The sequence below is a fragment of the Poecilia reticulata genome, unplaced genomic scaffold (assembly GCF_904066995.2).
Source record: "Poecilia reticulata unplaced genomic scaffold, P_reticulata-male-v2 Scaffold_33, whole genome shotgun sequence".
NCBI lineage: Eukaryota > Metazoa > Chordata > Actinopteri > Cyprinodontiformes > Poeciliidae > Poecilia > Poecilia reticulata.
Window position 1 is genome coordinate 12,842 of NW_027675131.1, and position 26,226 is coordinate 39,067.

Genomic DNA, 26,226 nt, shown 5'->3' on the forward strand with positions numbered 1-26,226 from the left:
TAGCATGGGCATGTACTGTACACAAAGTTCAAGGAATGACTGTTGAGGAAGCTGTTGTTTCTTTTAGTAAAATCTTTGCCCCGGGACAAGCTTATGTGGCCGTGAGTCGTGTTAAAAGTCTTTCAGGATTGACAATTCAAGATTTTGATGAAAAGAGGATATATTGTAAGGATGACATTGCTGTTGCTCTTGAGGATATGAGACCCCTTTTGAGTGGATCTATTCAGTTGGACCGATTTAACAAATCTCCTTTTACTGTATTCCTGATGAACGTGCAAAGTTTATCTCGGCATGTAAAAGATTTGACTTGTTTTACAGAGCATTGGAAACCTAAATGTGTTGCTGTTACAGAAACATGGTTGACTTCAACTCAAACTGATACAGTAAAAATTGATGGTTACAGTTTCTCCAACCGTCCACGACATTTATCTTATTCTAACAGGCATCCACAATTGAGTGTGTTGCAAGACCAACAACATGGTGGTGTTGGCATTTATTGTGCAAATGACATTGAATTTGAAGTTCTGCAGCAGCCAGAGCTGAATTTGGAGTGTTTGGTGTACCGGTTTAGTCATTTAAAAATGGTCCTTGGGGTAATTTATCGCCCACCATTATATCCTCTGTCACTATTTAAAATAAATTTACAAACTTTGTTTGATTGGCTTGAAAAACAAAGCGACACAATAGCACTGATTGGAGATTTTAATGATGATATTTGAAGTCATCAACTATCTCAAAATTTATGTCTGATAAAGGATACCTACAAATGGTTGATGAGCCAACCACTGAAAAAGGTACATTAATAGATCACGTTTATGTTAAATCAGAGAAGCATAAAGTTGAAGCCGTAGTTGTGCCTACATATTTTAGTGATCACGAGGGAGTAATGTGTGTTTTTGAGCGGTTGTAATCATGTGATGTTTTGAAATATTTGGTTTTTCTTGATGAAAATGAATTAAAAAATGTTTAAGACTGCAAGACATTGAGCTACATTTGAAAGAGTGATGGCACTTACAAAAATTGGGCACTTTAAACACTAAGCAAAGCCACTAACTACATCTTTATTTCTGTTGCTCAAAACATTTTGATGGTTAGTCTGTGAAGCAGTTGTTCCATATGCCGCACTTAAACGGGCAGTGGGATGCTGTTTTCACATGGATGGCCAAATAGGTATCCTTAGGCTTGAAAAGTGAAGCAGTTGTTCCATATGCCGCACATAAACGGGCAGTGGGATGCTGTTTTCACATGGATAGTCAGGGAATAATTAGAAGATACCCACTCCAAGACGACTGCAGCTGTCTCCGAACTACTGCCTCCTCAATTAAATTTGGTTAAGCACATTAATGAGAGGGAAAGACAGGGAGCAAAAATGTGTTAATGTAAGCTTTTTTCTTTTCATAGAGAACCCCAGGTTAAGGTCTGTTTTTTAAACAGGCAAGATTTCTGTTACAGATTCCGTTTCCAGGTCCAGGACTCTCTCTCTCTCTGTTGCCAAGTCGACTAGACTGATGAGCTAGACCCATAGTGCGCATCAAAGGAAACATCACCTCCTGTCAACTTCAAACCTGATGGAAGACATTCAGGCAACTGTCAAAACATCTTCACTCTGGAGTGGACCATTGTGAATGCAACTGGATTATTTCTGTTTTTCATCATTTGTCTCATAACTCCATCAATCAACTGATTAAATTCCTTCTAGAAAAGGAAAAAACATATTGGATTTTCAGAACCGATTTAAAGAATTTCTCTTTACAAAATCTCTTTACCAATTGCATTATTAAAATTAGGTAAGTTTATTTCATTAAAAGTAAAATTGAAACAGTAATGATTTATTGGTTAATGTCAAGTTGTCATAAGGATATTTTGAATGTCAACTTTGTATTAAAAGTGTCATAATTTACTGAATCACTTTGACAAGTCATAAATATTCATGAAGGTTTATTTATGTTCATGACAGGTGTTATGTAATGTTTATGAAAGTTTCATGACAGTCTTATTCACCCCCTTCAAATAAAGTGTTACTAATCTTCATCCATCCATCCATCCATTTTCTTCCGCTTATCCGGGGTCGGGTCGCGGGGGCAGCAGCTTCAGAAGGGAGGCCCAGACTTCCCTCTCCCCAGCCACTTCTTCCAGCTCCTCCGGGGGAATCCCAAGGCGTTCCCAGGCCAGCCGAGAGACAAAATCCCTCCAGCGTGTCCTGGGTCTTCCCCGAGGCCTCCTCCCGGTGGGACGTGCCCGGAACACCTCACCAGGGAGGCGTCCAGGAGGCATCCGATGGGCTCACCACCAGTCCGAGGGGCCAAAGGGGTTGGGTGCATTGTGCTATGGGCGGCGGCCAAGGGAGGGGACCCTGGCGGTCTGATCCTCGGCTGCAGAAGCTGGTTACTAATCTTATTTCATCAATTCATTGGTTATTTTTATAATATCACTAATATATATAGATATATTATAGTGATATTATATTAGTCAATATTTATTGAACTTTGAGCAAAATCATTGAGATCCTTCTCTGCAATGGGGTAATTTTCAAAATGAATTTCCCCTACTACTCTCGAATTGTTATTAAATAGTGACACTAGATATATTTTAAATATTTGTTACAACACTGACATGTTTAATAATGAGAAATTAATAGTGGTCAAGCTCAGGAATAGATAAATTAATAATTACATGTGTTTTTTTTCACCATTGTCTCTGAATGTGTTCCACCCTGTTATGAACATTTACATATGAACCACAAATAGTTAAATATTTAAATTTTGAAAAATAATGATTTTTTTTCTTAAAGAGTGTGTCCCTTTTACTATATAATGTTTGATTCTTAAAATTGTAACACATCATGAAGTTACGAATCATTTATGACTGTATTGTAAAGAAAACCCTGTTTTTTTTACTGATTATTACTGAGAGCATTGAAAATATTGGTAATTTAAAAAACTTATACCAATATTTGCATTTATTGGTCTTCAACTCCCAACATGGTTCAGAAAAATTGTTTACCACATAAAGAGCTACAGGTAGATTAGTTAGAAAAGTTCCACCCTGTTATGTTCATGAACCAAATAAGATAGAAATTAGGGTGAAAAGAAATAACTATGTCAAATAAAATTTTTGAGATGATGGAATAGAGTTGCAGAGTCATCTGACGTATTATCAGATGTCTTTTCAATTTTTCTGTTTTCATTTCACTAGTTATCCCATTGACTCCTGTGAGGGGAACAATGAGTACCTTTCATGGAAAAATCAACTACAGGGATATCACATGTTCTTGCCAAATAGAGCCATGACAAATACTCTACATATACTTTGACTTGAAAGAGCCAATCTTGCAATATAACATTCAAAATTATATAGACTAATTATTAATTCCCTTCGTTACTTATGCCTTACTGTGACTTTTGTTGAAAGTTCAAAATGTATTGGCATAAATTGTTATTAAATAACACTGCTTCTTCATCACTGTCATAAAAAATATTAAATAGAAAATATAAATGTAATTTACTGTGGGAGAGGCGCTCATCAAATGCTGGTGACGTTCATTGAACGCCACTTAAAGCCACTCAACTGCGCATGTCCATAAAGCCGTGGCAGGTTAACGTGTTCTTGTTTGTGCTCTTGTTCTCGCCACAGACATAACAACTAACACACTAAAGCAGGACTGTCGGCAAAAGCGGGCATTGGGAGAAATTATCCACCTCAGAGTCATGGTCACATCCATACTTATAGGTCTTTTTTTCTTCATCCCGCAGTTAATAAAATTAACGGCGGGCCAGATTAGGATTACACAAAACCACAGGTGCAAACCTGAGGTGCAAACCATTTAAGCAAAATTTAAATAATTAGATTCAAAATCAGATATACTCCTTATTTCCCTTCTTTACTCATGTTTTACTGTGGCTTTTGTTCAAAGTTCAAAATGTATTAGATTTAAGTCTTATTAAATAGCATTGCTTTTTCATCACTGTCATGAACAGCGCTCTGTTGATGAATGACCGCTCTCACTACTTGTAGCTGACCAGATTTAGGGCGGCCATCTTGGAGCGGTCCACCCACTCAGCGTTATGTGTTTAACAGTCACGATGACGTATCAGCCCATTTAACCATATTCAAACATCTGTCAAAGCTTTATAAGCAATTGTATTTTTTAAGTATGTTTTTATTACATAGTTCAGCATATTTAAATATGATTAGTGGCTATAACAATAGAATAGGAATAGAATATTCTGATATTGATGTATGAAGAGCAAATTACAAAGCACAGCCGTTCATAAATTAATAAATTATTTAGTAATAATGTAACCTGGTTGTAATTCTCTTTTATTATAATTACACAAAATGTCTTCTTTTGGTTATTTGTCTGTTTCCTTATCTTACTGAAACACCTCTGTCATTGTTTTAACCGTGTTATTTTAAGATCTGAAGCCCCTCCGTTTTATTTCTTCTTCTGTGGTATTGTCTTTAAATTGTTTGCGCCCCTTAGCCCCTCCCCTTTTGACATGTTGTCCTGCGGGAGAGGTGTGTGCTTTTCATTTTTCCATCTAAATACATTCAGTTTATTTATAGATCTATTAAGTTAATTTTTGTTTTATACTTTTGTTTGGTGTAGGACTTGGAGCGGGCAGCCTATAACACGGTTGTTTTGTCTGTATTTTCGTCAGAAATAAACCGAGAATCATCCGCTTGAAAGAAACTGTGTCACGGTCCATTCACTCAAAAACCAGCACAACGCAGAAAAGGATCCGGTTACAATAGCAATACATATTTATGTAACTATACAAAGACAAGTAAATAATTATTAATAATGTCACAAATAAATAATGATTAATACTGAATAATAAATATCATTTCAGTATTAATATATATCATATATAACGGCCCGCCGTTATATATATATATATTAAAAAAAAAATTCCCTTCTCACCCTCCGCGGGTGGTCTGTTTCATCCTCTGAGCTCGGGTCCTCTACCAGAGGCCTGGGAGCTTGAGGGTTCTGCGCAGTATCTTGGCTGTGCCTAGAACTGCACATTTCTGGACTGAGATGTCTGATGTTGTTCCTGGGATCTGTTTGAGCCACTGCTCCAGTTTGGGGGTGACTGCCCCGAGGGCCCCGATGACTACAGGCACCACTGTGGTCTTCACCTTCCAGGTCTTTTCCAGTTCCTCCCTGAGGCCCTGGTATTTCTCCAATTTCTCATGCTCCTTTTTCCTGATGTTGTAATCACTTGGTATTGCTACATCCACCACAACGGCTCTACTCTGTTCTTTATCCACCACCACAATGTCCGGTTGGTTCGCCATTACCAACCGGACATTGTGGTGGTATATATATATATATATATATATATATATATATATATATATATATATATATATATATATAGCTTCAAGAGATAGTCTTGAAGAATGGCTATGAGAATTATAAGAATTGCAAATATGCACTCTTGAGAATACATATTTTCTAAATGAATGTTGCTGAAATACAAAAAAAAGTAGAAAGACTCTTAGGTAGGAAGATTGACGCTTCGATTCATATATTAACAATAATTATATTGTTTTGCCCTTGTATTTGCTCTGATCCGTCTCTTCTCATCAACAGAAATGCTAATGGTTTTGTCATTTTCAATATGAACCTCTCACTTGTTTGGGTTGTCATTATCCATTTGAGCAATACTCTCAGGTTTGGATTTCTCCTGCCTTTTTGTCTCTTATGTTATTTATCTACAATCAGGTTAGTTTACATGTTGTCTTCTGAAAATGACAAAAAGAAAAGCAAAATCAAGAGAACAAATATGAATTAAAATAACAACATGCCTCAGCTTTATCACTATTTAAAACCTCTCAAACCCGACTTCGGCAATCTCCGTAAAAAACCGCTACACGTGTTTTTTATTTTTATGGTCCGCTAAAGGCTTTCATCCTTCAAAAACTATCCGGCATACAATTTTTGCCCAAAATGTTATGGTTTTCCGGCTAATTAAAATCAGCTGACGGATTTAAAGGGGCGTGTCCATTTACATGCCCTGTCATCAAATACGGTGTAAGTAAATTTTCGGTCGGCTGACCGACAATGTTCGGTATGACTTGACACAGAGAAGACTCTTAACTTTGGATACTTTAAAAATATTGGCTTTGTAACATCACTCCAGGGTCGGAATTAACCTGAAACCCCCTCACATGCTCTCTGAATTAATTTTTAGCAGCTCTGAATGAGGTGCTTCAAAGATCACACGAGCCAAGCTGATTACCCTCTCCTTTATCTTCCTGCTTCGTGCGTGGAAACTAAAAGCTAAATGGTGCGGAGGGGGATTTCTCCAACCTGACCGTGCAGAAAACCCACGTTTTGGGAACTGATAAAAGTGGTATTTTTTATTGTGATCTCTTACTTTATAGTAGAATTTATATAATTTTATTGCTTTGAGCGAGGAATCTTAAGTTTTGAGAAGGTAGGAAAAATTTTGCTGCAATTTAGTCTCTGATTTGTGCGTGATTTCATCACAATGTGAGGAGTCATAGAAAGAGCTGTCAGTTCATTGTTATGTATATTACACAGTGCACAATGGTACATTTTGCATGTATATGGTGTAAATGAAGGTTTGAAACTTTGTATAATATATGGGCACAACTTCTGCCGCAAACAGGAACTGCGATTTGTTTACATGTTAGCAACTTGCTAACCGACTTTTTTCAGATCTTTTACAGTAGCTGCGCTGTTACAGACTTGAAGAAATACGTGGTTTTCAGTTGTACTTTAACGTTTTCTCCCTTTACTTTTAAGCACAACACAGCAGGTTCACAGCCTCACCGCCAGAGTCTAATTACACAAACACCAAACACGCACACGCACGCACGCGCGCGCGCGCACACACACACACACACACACACACACACACACACACACACACACACACACATATACCTGAATAACCTGAAAAAAAGTCAAAAAGTGAAGTTTAATTCATTTTACCCCCTCTAGCGCCGGAAGAGTTGAGAATATTTAAAACAGGCAGAAAACGTTGTGAATTAATGCATGGAAAAGGGATATGATTGTATAAGTTAAATTTCATCATACTACTTTTCAGACTCACAATCCACTGAATAAGTGAAGGATTTCCACTTATATATATATATGGTGTAAATTTCATTACCAAAGTTTATGTTATATGAACTTTGGGGGGGGAGGTGTTGTTGCGCAACACCTCCCCCCCTTCTCTCTCACTCTACTTCCTCTTCTCAGAGGAGGGAGATGTGCAGCCAGCTCTCCATCTAACGGGTAATTTGAGTTTTCTAAATCTGATGGGATTTTACCCTGTTCAGAACTGAGTAAACTCTGTTTAAGCTGGCATCGAGAAAGACTAGCCTGGTTTCTAACGACCTCCCTCCAGATGTCCCACCCTTTTTCACCCTGTGAATTAGCCAGATTGAGTAGCTTGTAACCAACTAGCTTCACAGAGCACACCTGTTAACGGTCGCTCTTTCTCTTTTTACAACTTGCACTTGTTACTGAACCAGGTTGGTTTTAGTGACTCGGGCGAGTCCCAAGGGTGTTGTTTTAGTTTTGGCCAAAAGCAACCTATAAAACATTTCTACTTTTTCCTCCCAGAATCAAACCTCATAGCTATTTCACAACCATCAAAGAACTTTAAGGTGACTCATTAATTGAATGTCCACAACATCTTTTAGATTTTCTTAAATGCTAATTATTTATTAATAAGGCAATTTTGCAAGGGTCAGTACAGCTTAATTCAGTAGCAGAAATAATCAAATAAGTAAAATCAATAATCTAGCCTATCTTTCCCTAATGCTGACACTGAGAACTAAAAAGGGAAACTTTGAGAGAGACGGTCAGAGTTTGGCATTTTGAACCCCAGAACTGGCCTGATGATGAAGAAGGTGTTGCAGCAGCAGGAGGTTCCCAGTACAGGAAGAGTACTGACTTAGAGCGGCAGGTCTCGGGCCTCAGGGTGACTTCCTCATGCGCGTAGCGGTCCTCAGCTTCTTGTCTTGCAGCTCTGTAGCTCCCTTCTCCTCGTCTCACGATCTTTCTGGTCCCACGGAAGGAACACACCAGTTCTTCCTCTTTGCCTTTGTTCTTTGTCTTTATCTTCATCTTTGCCTTGGTCTTTGTCTTTGGGGGTCTAAACCCAGCTGTTGAGAGAAGTGCGATTTGAAGCCACATGTTGCGGGGCTAACGGGTTGGTCCCCATGTGCAGAACAGTCTTCGGTTCTGTGGCCCCGGCTCTTCTTCAGCTGCAGAGTTCTTTGTCCATCTCCGTCTTGGCTCGAAGCTGCCTGAAGGATCCAACCAAAGATTCCTCTTTTGCACCCACCTTATAAAGGGTTTATCCACCTTTTGGTGCGTTTGCATTGGCTAGCTTTGTTGCTGTGCCTGTCTCATTGGCTGACTGCTTGGACAGATGATCTCATCTCCATCACCCTGGAGACCTCATGACCTGATGTCTGTTCTAATGTCCCCAAGTTGCTCAACAGTTCCTCCTACCTCTGTTTCCTGCCCAACCTTTTCTTAGGCAAGTTGAAGTTTAGCAATAAGGCTTTAGTCTTCTCCGTTCTCCTATCAGTTCCTCTTTTCCCCTGACCTTTCACCTACCATCTACCTTCAACACAACATCAGTGACCTTTAATTACAGTTACAACATTTTACACCTTTTCAAGTTCAATGTCAAAATCACATTTATAACCTTTTAGTTTATCTGATTCAACATTCATTTATAATGTTATAATAACCATAACTTATTAGTTACTCTTATTATAATCATAAGGTGAGTTATTACAGACATTTCTGAAAAGAACCCAATAATAATCCATTATTGTAATTATCTGCTACCAAATTACAGTTACTTGTTTCACCTTTAAGTACTTCCACAAGTGTAAGAGTAAGTGTAAATATTCTTATAATCAAATCAACATCAACCACTGGTTAAACCAATATTAATTATTGGCATAATTATAAGTCATTATTTTAAGTATTTTACTCTGGGTTTTATCCAATCTCTCAAAATGTTTATATTTTATTCTTTAAAAACCTTTAATGCTTTAAGATAAGGAATGGTCTGAACTATTTTTATACTGATGCAAGACAGAAACTTCCCCTTTATTAAGGAAATCAGCTTTTCCTGTTCCATGACTCTCTTTCTGCCTGACTATGATTTTTTATGATTAAATAGAAAAAAGTAGAATTAAAGCAAAGTTTGCAGGACACAATAACAACACACACAACCAGATTAATTTTATTACCGTCTGACTCTATTGTTGGGTCTTGATGTCACCTATGTCATTAATTTTACGGTAATTTTATTTATTATTACTATTAAACTAAAATCTCCAGCATGGGGAAGTGGGATGAGCTCGACTTTTCTCGACAAAGTGTCATTCAATAGTAATCACCAATTTAATTCGAACAGGTTAACTGATTATTTTATGAACTATAACAAGCAAGCAAAACAATTCTAAAAGACCTGAAATTTCAAGAGTGAAACACAACAAATACCATTAAAAAGCATAACCAGAGATTAGTCAAAAATTTTAATAGTTGAAAAAAGTTGAAAAACTAAACTGAAAACATTTATTTAAATTGCAATTATTTTTTGATTATTTTTTTGATCTCATTTCCGTGAACCTCAATATCCACAACAAGGCTCCCGTCTTCCAGCATTTCATCAAACGGACTCCACAAATCTGCAGCAATCCGAAAGACTTCATCACTGTCCAGGAGGACATGTTTTTCGTTTTGGTCTTCAGTGTCCATGACACCAATGACTACAGCCGCTTTTTTGTCTTCCATTTTTCCTGTTAATACAGTACAAAAATATAGTATATTATATTAGAAATATAATCAGGTATGTCAATTTTCATGTTATCATCTCAAAATGAGAACAAAAAAAGAAAACCAACACCAATGTTAAATGTCAAATAACAGTAGCAACTTGTTTGATCTTTGCTACATATGCTATTTCCTTCAGGTTTACGTTTTTTTAAGTCCAAGATCATTTGTTTTGTGCATTTCATCAATCAGCAAGTTCAAAGTTATTCATATAATAAAATATCATACAGTCAGCAACTGTAAATGAAGCAACAACAAGCATGACATTTGGTCACACACCATCATCAAAAACATTAACATTGTGGATGTTGGTTCCAGATTTGTGGTGCATTTATGTTAATTGTTGTTTCTCCTTTATTTAAGTCTTCTTTTGGCAAAGCATAATAGACTTGAGTCAGAAAGTATTGAATGGTTTCCAGGATATCAAAATATGTAATAAGCCATTCCATAATTTTGAAGTTGACAAAAAATTACAAGGTTAGCTCTGAGCAGTGGCACTTTTCACACTTTGTGTATCTCCAAAGTTTAGCAAATAATTTTAATTAGAATGCCTCAATTTAAAATATATGCACATTTATACCCACACACACACACACACACCCCCACACCCCCACACGCCATTTCCTTAGGCACTTACCTTTTTTTATCCAATATTATTTGTTTTAAAAATAAATGACAACTGCAGCTTTGAACAAGTCTTAAAACAAGTTATTATACCTCTTTCAGCCGCACTGTCCGGATTGGCACCATCATTTTTCCCGACATCACAAGCCTGACCGCAGCAAACTGAGAAGTACAAAGAAAAGTACTTTTAGAGTTGCATATTGTTCTGTAATGGGGCCTTTCATGTTATCTTCTACCCAGTTGAGATTACAGTTAGCAAATTATGTCCTCTCTTATGGAAAATGTTTTAAGAAATATAAGAAAAATCCTACCTCCACAATTTCCCCTTGCACCGTCATCAGTCCTTTTGACTCTGCTGCCTTCTCCAGAAGGGCCATTGGTGCTGCTGGGTTTAAAATGGCCTCTGCTTTCTGTAAAAGCTCTGGAGTGACGTTCACTTTTGGACCTTTATAAAATTGCGTGGCCGGAGTGACGTTGATGATAAGGGGCGGCTCTGAGCCCCTGAGGGCGTAGCTCCTCATCACATATGATTGGCCCTACAAAGGTTTTTTGAATATTTTTCAATATAATTACTTTTCCAATCGTTTGCCCATCTGTGACAGTTAGAATTTGATTTTTCTTTTCTGTAATACCTTTGCTTTACCCTCCTTTACTGCCCAGCTAATTACTTTTTCTTCCTCTCTTATCTTTATTACTGCGATGTTTACTGGTGGTGGCCTGTAGATCGGCGATTGTGTGCGGTTATAATGGTAGAGAGCCATCCTAGGGGGAAGTGAAGGACAGAAACAAAATGTCAGTATTACAAACCCCATCAAGAGTCAACAGTGTCACCTCCTCAGCCCCACGCTTTAATGGGGCAAAGGACACATATTAAAGCGAAGAAGCTGTTTACCACCCAATAAACAGCAGTTTCAACTGAACAGGCAAATGGTTAAATAGCTGTTCAACACTTTACAGCAGATAAACACCTGATAAACGGTTTAGCCGTTGAACCAAAATCCTGTATTCAATATTCAGTATTCAACGGCTGAACCGTTTGTTCCAAAGAAGTCACAGTTAGGCTTCACCTAACTGTGTTAATAAACGGACATTCAGTTTTAACTGTTAGGTAGTTTAACCTCCGCCCAACGGCAGTTTTAACGGCAAGTTAAAACTGCCGTTGGTGGCGCCACCGGTTTTAACTATAGAAGTTAGTTATTGGATTTATTATTATTATTTAATGCCTTTATCTAGGACCACCGACTTAACGCCTTTTAAATCTCACCTGGGGGCCGATAGAACTAAACATTAAAGGCTGGTTGCTACAACTCAACGGGCTGGCCCGCTTAACTATCCACCCGTTGGACCGAGGTGGGCGGCTCCCGATTACACGTCATGAAACAATAGTCAATAAATAAAGTTGTAACATTTTACTTCCGATTCAATGTTATTACATTTACCTGTAGCTCGAAACATATGAACATAGAAAATAACCCAGAAATTAAGAATTTAGACAAAACTTACTTCTGTCGTCTTCTGGAAATGCTGAAAATGACCAACGGCGATTTGGATGGAACGTATTTATAGCCTACATGCAGCGCTCACGAGCGTCTTCACATCCAATCAAATAAGGAATGCAGCCTTTACAGTCAGTAGCCAGATTCGACTTACAGTCGTGATTAATTAATTTTTTTACTTTCACAAGGAGGAAGTATAAATCGATAATCGCTCCAGAAAATATTTGAATATATATATATATATATATATATATATATATATATATATATATATATATATATATATATATATATATATATATTCTTTTATTGTCATCATTTATTCACGTTGTTTCCGTATATCAACTGCAGTCATCCCTCTATGATGTCCACCGGACTCTCGGTTGCTGTCAGCTGTTCGTTGTTTGGGATTCCCTTAATTTCTTTATGACTCAGTGATTTCTTATTGGCTGCCTGCAACAGTCACACCCCACACATCGAACCGGGCCCGTCAGCAATTGCGGGCATTTTATTAGAAATTCTGCGCCCATGAGTCATTTCCACATCTCTGCTGAAAGGTCCTTTTTCTTCTTCTTTTCTTCCCCGCACTTCCAATAATATGCCTTAGGTACACTTCCTTTCAGTAGTCACAACTGTTTAATCCATTGTTAGCAGGTCAAAGCAGTTTTTCCGAGCCCCATTTAAACACAACACGAACGCTAAAACGATCCTGTAATTCCAAGCAGGAAATTACAGGATCGTATTCATGTTTACTGTGGCTTTTGTTCAAAGTTCAAAATGTATTAGATTAAGTCTTATTAAATAGCACTGCTTCTTCAACACTGTCATGAACAGCGCTCTGTGACTGTGATGAGTGACGCTCTCACTATTGTCGCTGACGAGATTTAGGGCGGCCATCTTGGAGCGGTCCACCCACTCAGCGTTATGTGTTTAGCAGTCACGATGACGTATCAACCTATTTATTCGATCATAACACGCTTTTTTGTTACTGGAGACCATATTCAAACATCTATCAAAGCTATATAAACAATTGTATTTTTAAGTATTTTTTAATACATAGTTCAGCATATTTAAACTGTCAGTTATTATTATGAATCTAATTATGTCAAAGTGGGAAGTGTTAAACTATAAATACACTTTAAGTGGTGTTTTAGAAAAATAGTCATTCCACTAATTTATACTAATTAACAGAAGCCAAAATTTGTACAAAACCTGAACTCTTTAAAAATGTTGAATAGTGAAATGTAACAAAAAGCATAAATTAGCAGGAGCTGAAATTATCACAGAAACTCAAATTAAAAATGTAGCCCTAGGCGGAAATTCAACCTGTAAGACGCTTCCGGCATCACTTATCACCACGGCTTCATCCCAACCAATAAGGACGCACCACCTCTCTACCTCGATCCAATCACCTGGCAAGAGATCCTTCAAAAGGCGAAGCAACCACAGATCCACCCGCTTCAGCCGTGCTTCAACCCACCTCCTCCGTTTCCACCAACAGCCACCCAGATGCCTCCAGGTCCCCTCAAGACTCCTCTCTCCAAGCTCAGCTCCACCATCAGTGACTGGGCCCGGGGGAAGACCTCTCTGAGCTTCGTTCGAGCCGATCATTCAAGCTCGCTGCAATTCTCGGCTCACAGGTCTTCCGCCGGTGTCCGAGCGCCAAATTCTCGGTCCAATAAAATTGTCTAACTGCTGTTTCTCTCTCTGTGTGAGTCTCTATAGATTGAATTCTACTTTCACAATAAGAAAGTAATTGATATTATCTTTAAATATTTTTGGAACACATAAATCAAGGGAATGTTTGAAATTGTTCAAATTGACGGCAATAAACAAATCGACATCAATAAGCTTATGACAAAAGTTTATATTCTTTTATTGTCATCATTTATTCACGTTGTTTCCACACATCAACTGCAGTCTTCCCTCTATATTGTCCACCGGACTCCTGCCAGCTGTTCTTTGTTTGGGATTCTTTTCCGTGCTTATGACTCCCGTTTCTTATTGGCTGCCTGCAACAGACAGGATAGGCAACAATCATATATGAGAGGGATTATTTGTGGTAAAATTATTGTTTGATACTTTCCATGATTTCTTTTACATTCATTCTTATATCTGCTCTGATGCTTCTCTTCTCCACATCAACATCCAGAGGCTGCCAGAGAGCAGGAGAAATGTTAAGGTTTTGTTACATTCAAGAAGAATCTCTGCTTGTTTGGTTTGTCAGTCTCCATTTCGACAGTAATCACATATTTTTTATCATATATATCCACCTTATTCCTAACCCCCATGAAGCTTTGTATAATTTATGGGCACAACGTTTACTGCAAACCGGAACTACCACTTGTTTCGTTAGCAACTAGCTATTTTCAGACCATTTAGGCAATGAAATATATATGTGTATATATAATACTAATTAATATATATATATATATAATATATATATATATATATAATATATATATATAATATATATATATATATATATATATATATATATATATAAGTCACACTCAGAGAAGGTATACATAATTCAGCTGAAGAAGCAAAGTTTGTGTGCAACATAATTATATGAAAAGTCAAAAAGTGAAACAGAGCGTAAGAAAGAGCAATTAGCACAAAGGAAATTAGTGCAAACCCAGAAATAGTTGAAACAATTGATAGTGAAACATCAAAAGATTAAATTAGGGAATCAGAAAAACCAGAAATATTTGAAGGAGTAAAACAGAGCAAAACAAAAGATAAGGGTCAGAAGAAGCAGAAAAGTTGATATATGAATTGATAAAATTGATAAAAGTTGAGAAGACCTTGCAGACATAAGATAAGATAATACATATAATAAGATAATATAGTATTACTTATTAATACTATATTAATAAATAATAGTGAATTAATAGTGAATTATACTGTATAAATTATATAATATATAAATTATAGCAGAATTCAGCAGAAAAGCAGGAGTTTGTGTGCAACCTGAATTATTTGAAAAAGTCAAAAAGTAAACCAGAGTTTAAGAAAGAGCATAATTGAAACAAAAGGAAATAAGTGCAATCCCAGAATAGTTGAAACAATTGAATAGTGAAACAGTAATAAGTATAAAAATTAGTGGAAACAGTAAACCAGAAATATTGAAGAGTAAAAAGAGCAAAACTAAAGCAAAAAGGGTCAGAAGAAGCAGAAATGTTTGATATATGAATTATAAAATTGATTAAAAATTGTAGAAGATCTTCAAATATAGTAAAACCAGTGAACCAGAAGGAAACAGAAAAGTAGACAGCAAATGCATAGACACAGATAAAAACAGAGCACAAGAAAAAATACATTGAAAGAATAGGAGAAAGTGTGACAAGGTTGTACTCCAGAGGAGTTTAACAGAAAACAGTAAATCCTGTACAATGATAGTAATAATTCATAAAGTAGACACTAGTGGCTACATTTTAAAGCATAAAATATTTCTCTACAGTGAAAAATGTATGAACAGCATAATTTTGTTTATAAAAGAGCAGAAAAAGTTCAAAAACGGCAGTTACTAGAGTGACACTCAAGTAACTGAAATCAGTTAGAGAGTTCCACCATAGGAAATAATGGGGCAAAAATTTGCACAAAAGGGCAATTATTTCAAAAAGTGCAATAGTGAAGTTTACCAAAAGTCATAGCTCCATTCTCCTGAAGAAGCTGAACGTTTTGATATATGAATTAGTACAATTAGTGAAAGATTGTGAAAGTATATATATATATAAACGACAAAAAACGTACGGAAGACAGAATATATAATAACTAGAAAAATAGCTGTTCCTAGCGAAACAGCCGTGAGAATGCATATTTGCAGAATGACTGCTGCAGAAATGCAATAAAAGTGTGGAGAAAAGCTTAAGAAGTAGAAGAAAGCAGAAGAAGCAATGAAAGAAAAAGTATAGAAATAGTTGAATCAGTTGAATAGTGAATATAACTATTTAATAATGATTAATAGTGAATTAATAGTGAATTATAACTGCATAAAATAAAATTATATAATATAAAATTATAGCAGAATTCAGCAGAAGCAGGAGTTTGTGTGCAACCTGAATTATTTGAAAAAGTCAAAAAGTGAAACAGAGTTTAAGAAAGAGCAAATTGAACAACAGGAAATAGTGCAACCCAGAATAGTTGAAACAATTGAATAGTGAAACAGAAATAAGATAAAAAAAAAAAAAAAAAAAAAAAAGGAAAAGTAAAAGAAATATTGAAGGAGTAAACAGAGCAAAATAAGAAAAGTAGAAAAAGCAAGAACAAGAAAGTTAAAATGATATATATAATTTAATAAAATGATTAAAGATGTAAAATTTAAAAAAATATAAAAAAAAAAAAAAAAAAAAAAAAAAAAAAAAAAAAAAAAAAAAAAAAAAAAAACCAGTTGAAACAGATAGGAAACAGAAAAGTAGACAAGCAGAATGCATAGACACAGATAAAACAGAGCACAAGAAAAAATACATTGAAAGAATAGGAGAAAGTGTGACAAGGTTGTACTCCAGAGGAGTTTAACAGAAAACAGTAAACCTGTAGCAAAGATAGTAATAAATCCATAAAGTAGACACTGTGGCTACATTTTAATGCATAAAATATTTCTCTACAGTGAAATATGTATGAACAGCATAATTTTGTTTAAAAGAGCAGAAAAAGTTCAAAAATGGCAGTTACTAGAGTGGACACTCTAGTAACTGAAATCAGTTACAGAGTTCCACCATAGGAAATAATGGGGCAATAAATTTGCACAAAAGGGCAATTATTTCAAAAAGTGCAATAGTGAAGTTTACCAAAAGTCATAGCTCCATTCTCCTGAAGAAGCTGAACGTTTTGATATATAAATTAGTACAATTAGTGAAAGATAGTGAAAGTAGTTAAGCGACAAAAAACGTACGGAAGCCAGAATAATAATAATAATAATAACTAGAAAAATAGCTGTTCCTAGCGAAACAGCCGTGAGAATGCATATTTGCAGAATGACTGCTGCAGAAATGCCAGAAAAAGTACAGAAAAGCTTAAGAAGTAGAAGAAAGCAGAAGAAATTGAAATAGTTGAAACAGTTGAACAGTGAAATGTAGCAAACTGCAGAAATTAGCTGAAGCTGAAATTAGTACACCACCAGAAATATTTGAAGAAGTGAAACTTAACATAAGGGGCCAAATAAGCATATTTGCTGAATGATTGATGGAGAAATATAAGAAACTTGAGAACAAAGAGTAAGAAAAGCATAAGAAAGCTAGTCATACTTGTACAAATCCTTTGCCAACTGGTGAAACTTAGCAAAAGTATTGAAGAATTCAGCTGAAGAAGCAGAAGTTTGTGTGCAACATGAATTATTTGAAAAAGTCAAAAAGTGAAACACAGCGTAAGAAAGAGCACAATTAGCACACGAGGAAATTAGTGCAAACCCAGAAATAGTTGAAACAATTGAACAGTGAAACATCAAAAAGCTTAAATTAGCGGAATCAGAAAAACCAGAAATATTTGAAGGAGTAAAACAGAGCAAAACCAAAAGCAATAAGGGTCAGAAGAAGCAGAAAAGTTTGATATATGAATTGATAAAATAGATAAAAGTTTGAGAAGACCTTGCAGACAGTAAAACCAGTAGAACCAAAGGAATATCCAGAAAAGTAGACAAGCAAAATGCATAGAAACATAGAAATAGTTGAAACAATTGAATAGTGAATATACTATATTAATAAGATAATAGTGAATTAATAGTAAATTATACTGTATAAATTATATAAATTATATAATATATAAATTATAGAGGAATTCAGCAGAAGAAGCAGGAGTTTGTGTGCAACCTGAATTATTTGAAAAAGTCAAAAAGTGAAACAGAGTTTAAGAAAGAGCATAATTGAAACAACAGGAAATAAGTGCAATCCCAGGAATAGTTGAAACAATTGAATAGTGAAACAGTAATAAGTATAAAAAATTAGTGGAAACAGTAAACCAGAAATATTTGAAGGAGTAAAACAGATTAAAAGCAAAAAGGATAAGAAGAAGCAGAAATGTTTGATATATGAATTTATAAAATTGATTAAAGATAGTAGAAGATCTTAAAAGATAGTAAAACCAGTAGAACCAGAAGGCAAACAGAAAAGTAGACAAGCAGAATGCATAGACACAGATAAAAACAGAGCACAAGAAGAAAATACATTGAAAGAATAGGAGAAAGTGTGACAAGGTTGTACTCCAGAGGAGTTTAACAGAAAACAGTAAAACCTGTTGCAATGATGGTAATAATTCCATAAAGTAGACACTAGTGGCTACATTTTAATGCATAAAATATTTCTCTACAGTGAAAAATGTATGAACAGCATAATTTTGTTTATAAAAGAGCAGAAAAAGTTCAAAAACGGCAGTTACTAGAGTGGCCACTCAAGTAACTGAAATCAGTTACAGAGTTCCACCATAGGAAATAATGGGGCAAAAGATTTGCACAAAAGGGCAATTATTTCAAAAAGTGCAATAGTGAAGGTTACCAAAAGTCATAGCACCATTCTCCTGAAGGAGCTGAACGTTTTGATATATAAATTAGTACAATTAGTGAAAGATAGTGAGAGTAGTTAAACCATGAAAAACGTACGGAAGACAGAATAATAATAATAATAACTAGAAAAATAGCTGTTCCTAGCGAAACAGCCGTGAGAATGCATATTTGCAGAATGACTGCTGCAGAAATGCCAGAAAAAGTGCAGAAAAGCTTAAGAAGTAGAAGAAAGCAGAAGAAATTGAAATAGTTGAAACAGTTGAACAGTGAAATGTAGCAAACTGTGAAAATTAGCTGAAGCTGAAATTAGTACACCACCAGAAATATTTGAAGAAGTGAAACTTAACATAAAGGGCCAAATAAGCATATTTGCAGAATGATTGATGGAGAAATATAAGAAACTTGAGAACAAAGAGTAAGAAAAGCATAAGAAAGCTAGTCATACTTTGTAGAAATCCTTTGCCAACTGGTGAAACTTAGCAAAAGTGTTGAAGAATTCAGCTGAAGAAGCAGAAGTTTGTGTGCAACATGAATTATTTGAAAAAGTCAAAAAGTGAAACAGAGCGTAAGAAAGAGCACAATTAGCACACGAGGAAATTAGTGCAAACCCAGAAATAGTTGAAACAATTGAACAGTGAAACATCAAAAAGCTTAAATTAGCGGAATCAGAAAAACCAGAAATATTTGAAGAAGTAAAACAGAGCAAAACCAAAAGCAATAAGGGTCAGAAGAAGCAGAAAAGTTTGATATATGAATTGATAAAATTGATAAAAGTTTGAGAAGACCTTTACCGCCAGTAAAACCAGGAGAACCAAAGGAATATACAGAAAAGTAGATAAGCAAAATGCATAGAAACATAGAAATAGTTGAAATAATTGAATAGTGAATATACTATATAATAATATAATAGTGAATTATATTGTATAAATTATATAGTATATAAATTATAGCAGAATTCAGCAGAAGAAGCAGGAGTTTGTGTGCAACCTGAATTATTTGAAAAAGTCAAAAAGTGAAACAGAGTTTAAGAAAGAGCATAATTGAAACAACAGGAAATTAGTGCAATCCCAGAAATAGTTGAAACAATTGAATAGTGAAACAGTAATAAGTATAAAAAATTAGTGGAAACAGTAAACCAGAAATATTTGAAGGAGTAAAACAGATTAAAAGCAAAAAGGATAAGAAGAAGCAGAAATGTTTGATATATGAATTTATAAAATTGATTAAAGATAGTAGAAGATCTTAAAAGATAGTAAAACGAGTAGAACCAGAAGGCAAACAGAAAAGTAGACATGCAGAATGCATAGACACAGATAAAAACAGAGCACAAGAAGAAAATACATTGAAAGAATAGGAGAAAGTGTGACAAGGTTGTACTCCAGAGGAGTTTAACAGAAAACAGTAAAACCTGTTGCAATGATGGTAATAATTCCATAAAGTAGACACTAGTGGCTACATTTTAATGCATAAAATATTTCTCTACAGTGAAAAATGTATGAACAGCATAATTTTGTTTATAAAAGAGCAGAAAAAGTTCAAAAACGGCAGTTACTAGAGTGGACACTCAAGTAACTGAAATCAGTTACAGAGTTCCACCATAGGAAATAATGGGGCAAAAGATTTGCACAAAAGGGCAATTATTTCAAAAAGTGCAATAGTGAAGGTTACCAAAAGTCATAGCACCATTCTCCTGAAGGAGCTGAACGTTTTGATATATAAATTAGTACAATTAGTGAAAGATAGTGAGAGTAGTTAAACCATGAAAAACGTACGGAAGACAGTAATAATAATAATAATAATAATAAAGATAAAGAAAAACAGAATCACTATAAGTGAGAATGCATTGAATGCATTCTCACTGACTAGAAAAATAGCTGTTCCTAGCGAAACAGCCGTGAGAATGCATATTTGCAGAATGACTGCTGCAGAAATGCAAGAAAATGTGGGGAATAGCTTAAAAAGTAGAAGAAAGCAGGAGAAATTGAAATAGTTGAAACAGTTTATCAGTGAAACGTAGCAAACTGCAGAAATTAGCTGAAGCTGAAATTAGTACACAACCAGAAATATTTGAAGAAGTGAAACTTAACATAAAGGGCCAAATAAGCATATTTGCAGAATGATTGATGGAGAAATATAAGAAACTTGAGAACAAAGAGTAAGAAATTGGAAAAAAGCATAAGAAAGCTAGTCATACATTGTAGAAATCCTTTGCCAAGTAGTGAAACTTAGCAAAAGTGTTGCAGAATTCAGCTGAAGAAGCAGAAGTTTGTGTGCAACATGAATTATTTGAAAAAGTCAAAAAGTGAAACAGAGCGTAAGAAAGAGCACAATTAGCACACGAGGAAATTAGTGCAAACCCAGAAATACTTGAAACAATTGAACAGTGAAACAGCAAAAAGCTTAAATTAGCGGAATCAGAAAAACCAGAAATATTTGAAGGAGTAAAACAGAGCAAAACCAAAAGCAAAAAGGGTCAGAAGAAGCAGAAAAGTTTGATATATGAATTGATAAAATTGATAAAAGTTTGAGAAGACCTTTGCAGACAGTAAAACAAGTAGAACCAAAGCAATATTCAGAAAAGTAGACAAGCAAAATGCATAGAAACATAGAAATAGTTGAAACAATTGAATAGTGAATATACAATATTAATATATTTAATAGTGAATTAATAGTGATATATATATTGTATAAATTATATAAATTATATAATATATAAATTATAGCAGAATTCAGCAGAAGAAGCAGGAGTTTGTGTACAACCTGAATTATTAGAAAAGTCAAAAAGTGAAACAGAGTTTAAGAAATAGCATAATTGAAACAACAGGAAATTAGTGCAATCCCAGGAATAGTTGAAACAATTGAATAGTGAAACAGTAATAAGTATAAAAAATTAGTGGAAACAGTAAACCAGAAATATTTGCAGGAGTGAAACAGAACAAAAGCAAAAAGGATCAGAAGAAGTAGAAATGTTTGATATATGAATGTATAAAATTGATTAAAGATGTAGAAGATCTTAAAAGATAGTAAAACCCATAGAACCCGAAGGAAAACAGAAAAGTAGACAAGCAGAATGCATAGACACAGATAAAAACAGAGCACAAGAAGAAAATACATTGAAAGAATAGGAGAAAGTGTGACAAGGTTTTACTCCAGAGGAGTTTGACAGAAAACAGTAAATCCTGTAGCAATAATAGTAACAATTCCATAAAATAGACACTAGTGGCTACATTTTAATGCATAAAATATTTCTCTACAGTGAAATATGAATGAACAGCATAATTTTGTTTATAAAGGAGCAGAAAAAGTTCAAAAACGGCAGTTACTAGAGTGGCCACTCTAGTAACTGAAATCAGTTAGAGAGTTCCACCATAGGAAATAATGGGGCAATAAATTTGCACAAAAGGGCAATTATTTCAAAAAGTGCAATAGTGAAGTTTACCAAAAGTCATAGCTCCATTCTCCTGAAGGAGCTGAACGTTTTGATATATAAATTAGTACAATTAGTGAAACATAGTGAGAGTAGTTAAACCACAAAAAACGTACGGAAGACAGAATAATAATAATAAAGATAAAGAAAAACAGAAACACTATAAGTGAGAATGCATTGAATGCATTCTCACTGATAAAGAAAAACAGAAACACTATAAGTGAGAATGCATTGAATGCATTCTCACTGATAAAGGGAAACAGAAACACTATAAGTGAGAATTCATTGAATGCATTCTCACTGATAACTAGAAAAATAGCTGTTCCTAGCGAAACAGCTGTGAGAATGCATATTTGCAGAATGACTGCTACAAAAATGCAAGAAATGTGAAGAAAAGCTAAAGAAGTGGAAGAAAGTAGAAGAAATTGAAATAGTTGAAACAGTTGATCAGTGAAACGTAGCAAACTGCAGAAATTAGCTGAAGTTGAAATTAGTACACAACCAGAAATATTTGAAGAAATGAAACTTAACATAAAGTGCCAAATAAGCATATTTGCAGAATGATTGATGGAGAAATATAAGAAACTTGAGAACAAAGAGTAAGAAAAGCATAAGAAAGCTAGTCATACATTGCAGAAATCCATTGCCAAGTAGTGAAACTTAGCAAAAGTGTTGAAGAATTCAGCTGAAGAAGCAGAAGTTTGTGTGCAACATGAATTATTTGAAAAAGTCAAAAAGTGAAACAGAGCGTAAGAAAGAGCACAATTAGCACACGAGGAAATTAGTGCAAACCCAGAAATACTTGAAACAATTGAACAGTGAAACAGCAAAAAGCTTAAATTAGCGGAAGCAGAAAAACCAGAAATATTTGAAGGAGTAAAACAGAGGAAAACCAAAAGCAAAAAGGGTCAGAAGAAGCAGAAAAGTTTGATATATGAAATGATAAAAATGATATAAGTTTGCAGAAGACATTTGCCAACAGTAAAACCAGTAGAACCAAAGGAATATACAGAAAAGTAGACAAGCAAAATGCATAGAAACATAGAAATAGTTGAAACAATTGTATAGTGAATATACTATATTAATAATATAATAGTGAATTAATAGTGAATTATACTGTATAAATTATATAATATATTAAATATAGCAGGATTCAGCAGAAGAAGCAGGAGTTTGTGTGCAACCTGAATTATTTGAAAAAGTCAAAAAGTGAAACAGAGTTTAAGAAAGAGCATAATTGAAACAGCAGGAAATAAGTGCAGTCCCAGAAATAGTTGAAACAATTGAATAGTGAAACAGTAATAAGTATAAAAAAATTAGTGGAAACAGTAAACCAGAAATATTGAAGCAGTAAAAAAGAGGAAAACCAAAAGCAAAAAGGGTCAGAAGAAGCAGAAAAGTTTGATATTTGAATTGATAAAAATGATTAAAGATTGTAGAAGATCTTAAAAGATAGTAAAACCAGTATAACCAGAAGGCAAAGAGAAAAGTAGACAAGCAGAATGCATAGACACAGATAAAAACAGAGCACAAGAAGAAAATACATTGAAAGAATAGGAGAAAGTGTGACAAGGTTGTACTCCAGAGGAGTTTAACAGAAAACAGTAAAACCTGTAGCAATGATAGTAACAATTCCATAAAGTAGACACTCGTGGCTACATTTTATTGCATAAAATATTTCTCTACAGTGAAATATGTATGAACAGCATAATTTTGTTTATAAAAGTGCAGAAAAAGTTCAAAAACGGCAGTTACTAGAGTGTACACTCAAGTAACTGAAATCAGTTAGAGAGTTCCACCATAGGAAATAATGGGGCAATAAATTTGCACAAAAGGGCAATTATTTCAAAAAGTGCAATAGTGAAGTTTACCAAAAGTCATAGCTCCATTCTCCTGAAGAAGCTGAACGTTTTGATATATAAATTAGTACAATTAGTGAAACATAGTGAGAGTAGTTAAACCACAAAAAACGTACGGAAGACAGAATAATAATAAAGATAAAGAAAAACAGAAACACTATAAGTGAGAATGCATTGAATGCATTCTCACTGACTAGAAAAATAGCTGTTCCTAGCGAAACAGCCGTGAGAATGCATATTTGCAGAATGACTGCTGCAGACATGCCAGAAAAAGTAGAGAAAGCACAAGAAGTGAAGCAAAGCAGAAGAAATGGAAATAATTGGAAAGTGGAACAAATGAAAAAGTATAAATATAGCAGTAGCGGAAAATACTTTAAAACCAGAAAAAGTTGAAACAGTTGGAACAGTGAAACATAGAAAGACAGGAAAAAGAATAAAATAGGAGAACCAGTAATTATTACAAAGCCAGAAATATTTGAAGAAGTGAGACAGCAAAACAAAAAAGCATAAACGAACAGCAGAAGCAGAACAGTGTGATACATGATTTACTGAACTTGATTAAATCTTGCAGAAGACTTTAAAAAATAGTTAAGAAATTGAAGTAGAAGTATATATATCTATATATACATATATGTGTATATATATATATATATATATATATATATATATATATATATATATATATATATATATATATATATATATATCCAGGTTTGTTGGACCCAAAATGGAGGAAGCAGAGTCTTTAGTACCAAGTACAACAGAAGTTGTGTAATATACTCTTTTTTTTTTCTTGTTTAAAATCCTCACCCTCACCCTCCCATCACATTTTGCATCTTAAACTTTCCCTTTATATATATATATATATATATATGTGTGTGTATATATATATATATATATATATATATATATATATATATGTGTGTGTATATATATATATATATATATATATATATATATATATATATATATATATATATATATATATATATAATATATTTTTATATATATATAGATAAATATACATATATGTGTATATATATATATAGATATATGTCATATGTATATCACTGGAAGCAGGTAACAGACATTATCATTGAAAGATAAGAATGAAACCATTTATAAAGATATGTTCACCCTGTGATTTGTATTATAAAGTATCTATTTATCATTTAATTTGAACAAGGAAAGCCAGTGATGCAGCACCTGGGATTGCACAACTTCTCGCTAAATGCACTGGTTGTTATTCTATGAGAGCGATGCTCCGTCTGTCTGTACGTCGCAAATAACATGGTTAAAAACATTAATGTATGAACTGATTTTCCATAATTTATTCTATGTATTTAATGTACTGTGTTTTTATTGTCACCAACTGTGTGTGTAACGTGCTTCGTTTGCTGAGGAACGGCAAATTATTGAAGATAGCAAACAGCATGCAGATTCTTAATTGAGGCAGGCAGTTCTCGTGCCTTATCGCTGGGGCACTCATGAGCCAGATATTGTAGCTCAACTGCAGAGTAAGAGACAGTACCAGGGAGCTAGCCACACATTAGCTGTGCTGATACAGAGAGCGAGAAAGATGTGGTTTTGTATTGTACTTTAACGGTTTCTCCCTTTGCTATTAAGCACAGCACGAATTTAATAATATCTACATGTCTAAGTTTGTTTGACGGAATTATAACAGAATTATTCTGCGGAGGCGGCGCTGCTATGGATGTCATAGCAGCGTAAAGCTCTCCAATGCTGGAGAGCTTTAATGCCCTCCAGCATTGTACGCATGCGCATAATTTCCTTATGTAAACAATAACATGCAGGGTCTAGATTTGTAAATCTGATTATAAGTAAGTTGGAGCCTCACCAGCTATAAATATCTTCGCACAAAATGTTTTTTGCAGACGATGCAATGATGTACATTTATTAATGTACATCATTAATATATGATGTACATTTATTAATGTTCGTGATGGAAAACCTTACATGGATTTAATTTTGTAAAATAGCCAAATGAGTTTTGTAAACCAAAAGATTTTTAATTTGTAAATGGATTGGAAAATTTGGGACTTGAGGTCAAAAAATGACCATAACCACACTCACTTTAAATGCAAAATAAATAAATTGAATATAAACCTGGAAAATTGCACTAAGTGTAATAATGCTGCGCGTATCAAAAGGCAAACTAAGAATGTACTCAGTTCTATTTATTTTCTTTACATACTGTCAATACACAATGTCACACATTTTGTAAAATGTCATAGAACTTTTTCATTTCAGTCAAGTCATACAAACATTTCATTTGATTCAGACTATCAAACAGTACAATATTCTGAATTATTCAAAGTAAACAGTTTCTAAAGAAACCCAGAAGATTGCATTGCCTTAATGATATTTACCATTTATTCCTCCTCAATGGGACATAAAAGTGAAACACATTTGCTGTGTATCATTGACTTCTTTGCAATCCTTGTACCGAGCAACAGTGG

General features: G+C 34.5%; 1 long non-coding RNA gene across 1 annotated transcript; it reads left to right on the top strand.

Annotated features, from left to right (window-relative positions):
• Positions 1–4,433: 4,433 nt before the first annotated feature.
• Positions 4,434–4,693, top strand: LOC145550327 (uncharacterized). The gene is made up of 2 exons (XR_014086235.1): positions 4,434–4,518; positions 4,610–4,693. It is a non-coding gene; the product is annotated as an uncharacterized LOC145550327 (long non-coding RNA).
• The last annotated feature ends 21,533 nt before the right edge of the window (positions 4,694–26,226 follow it).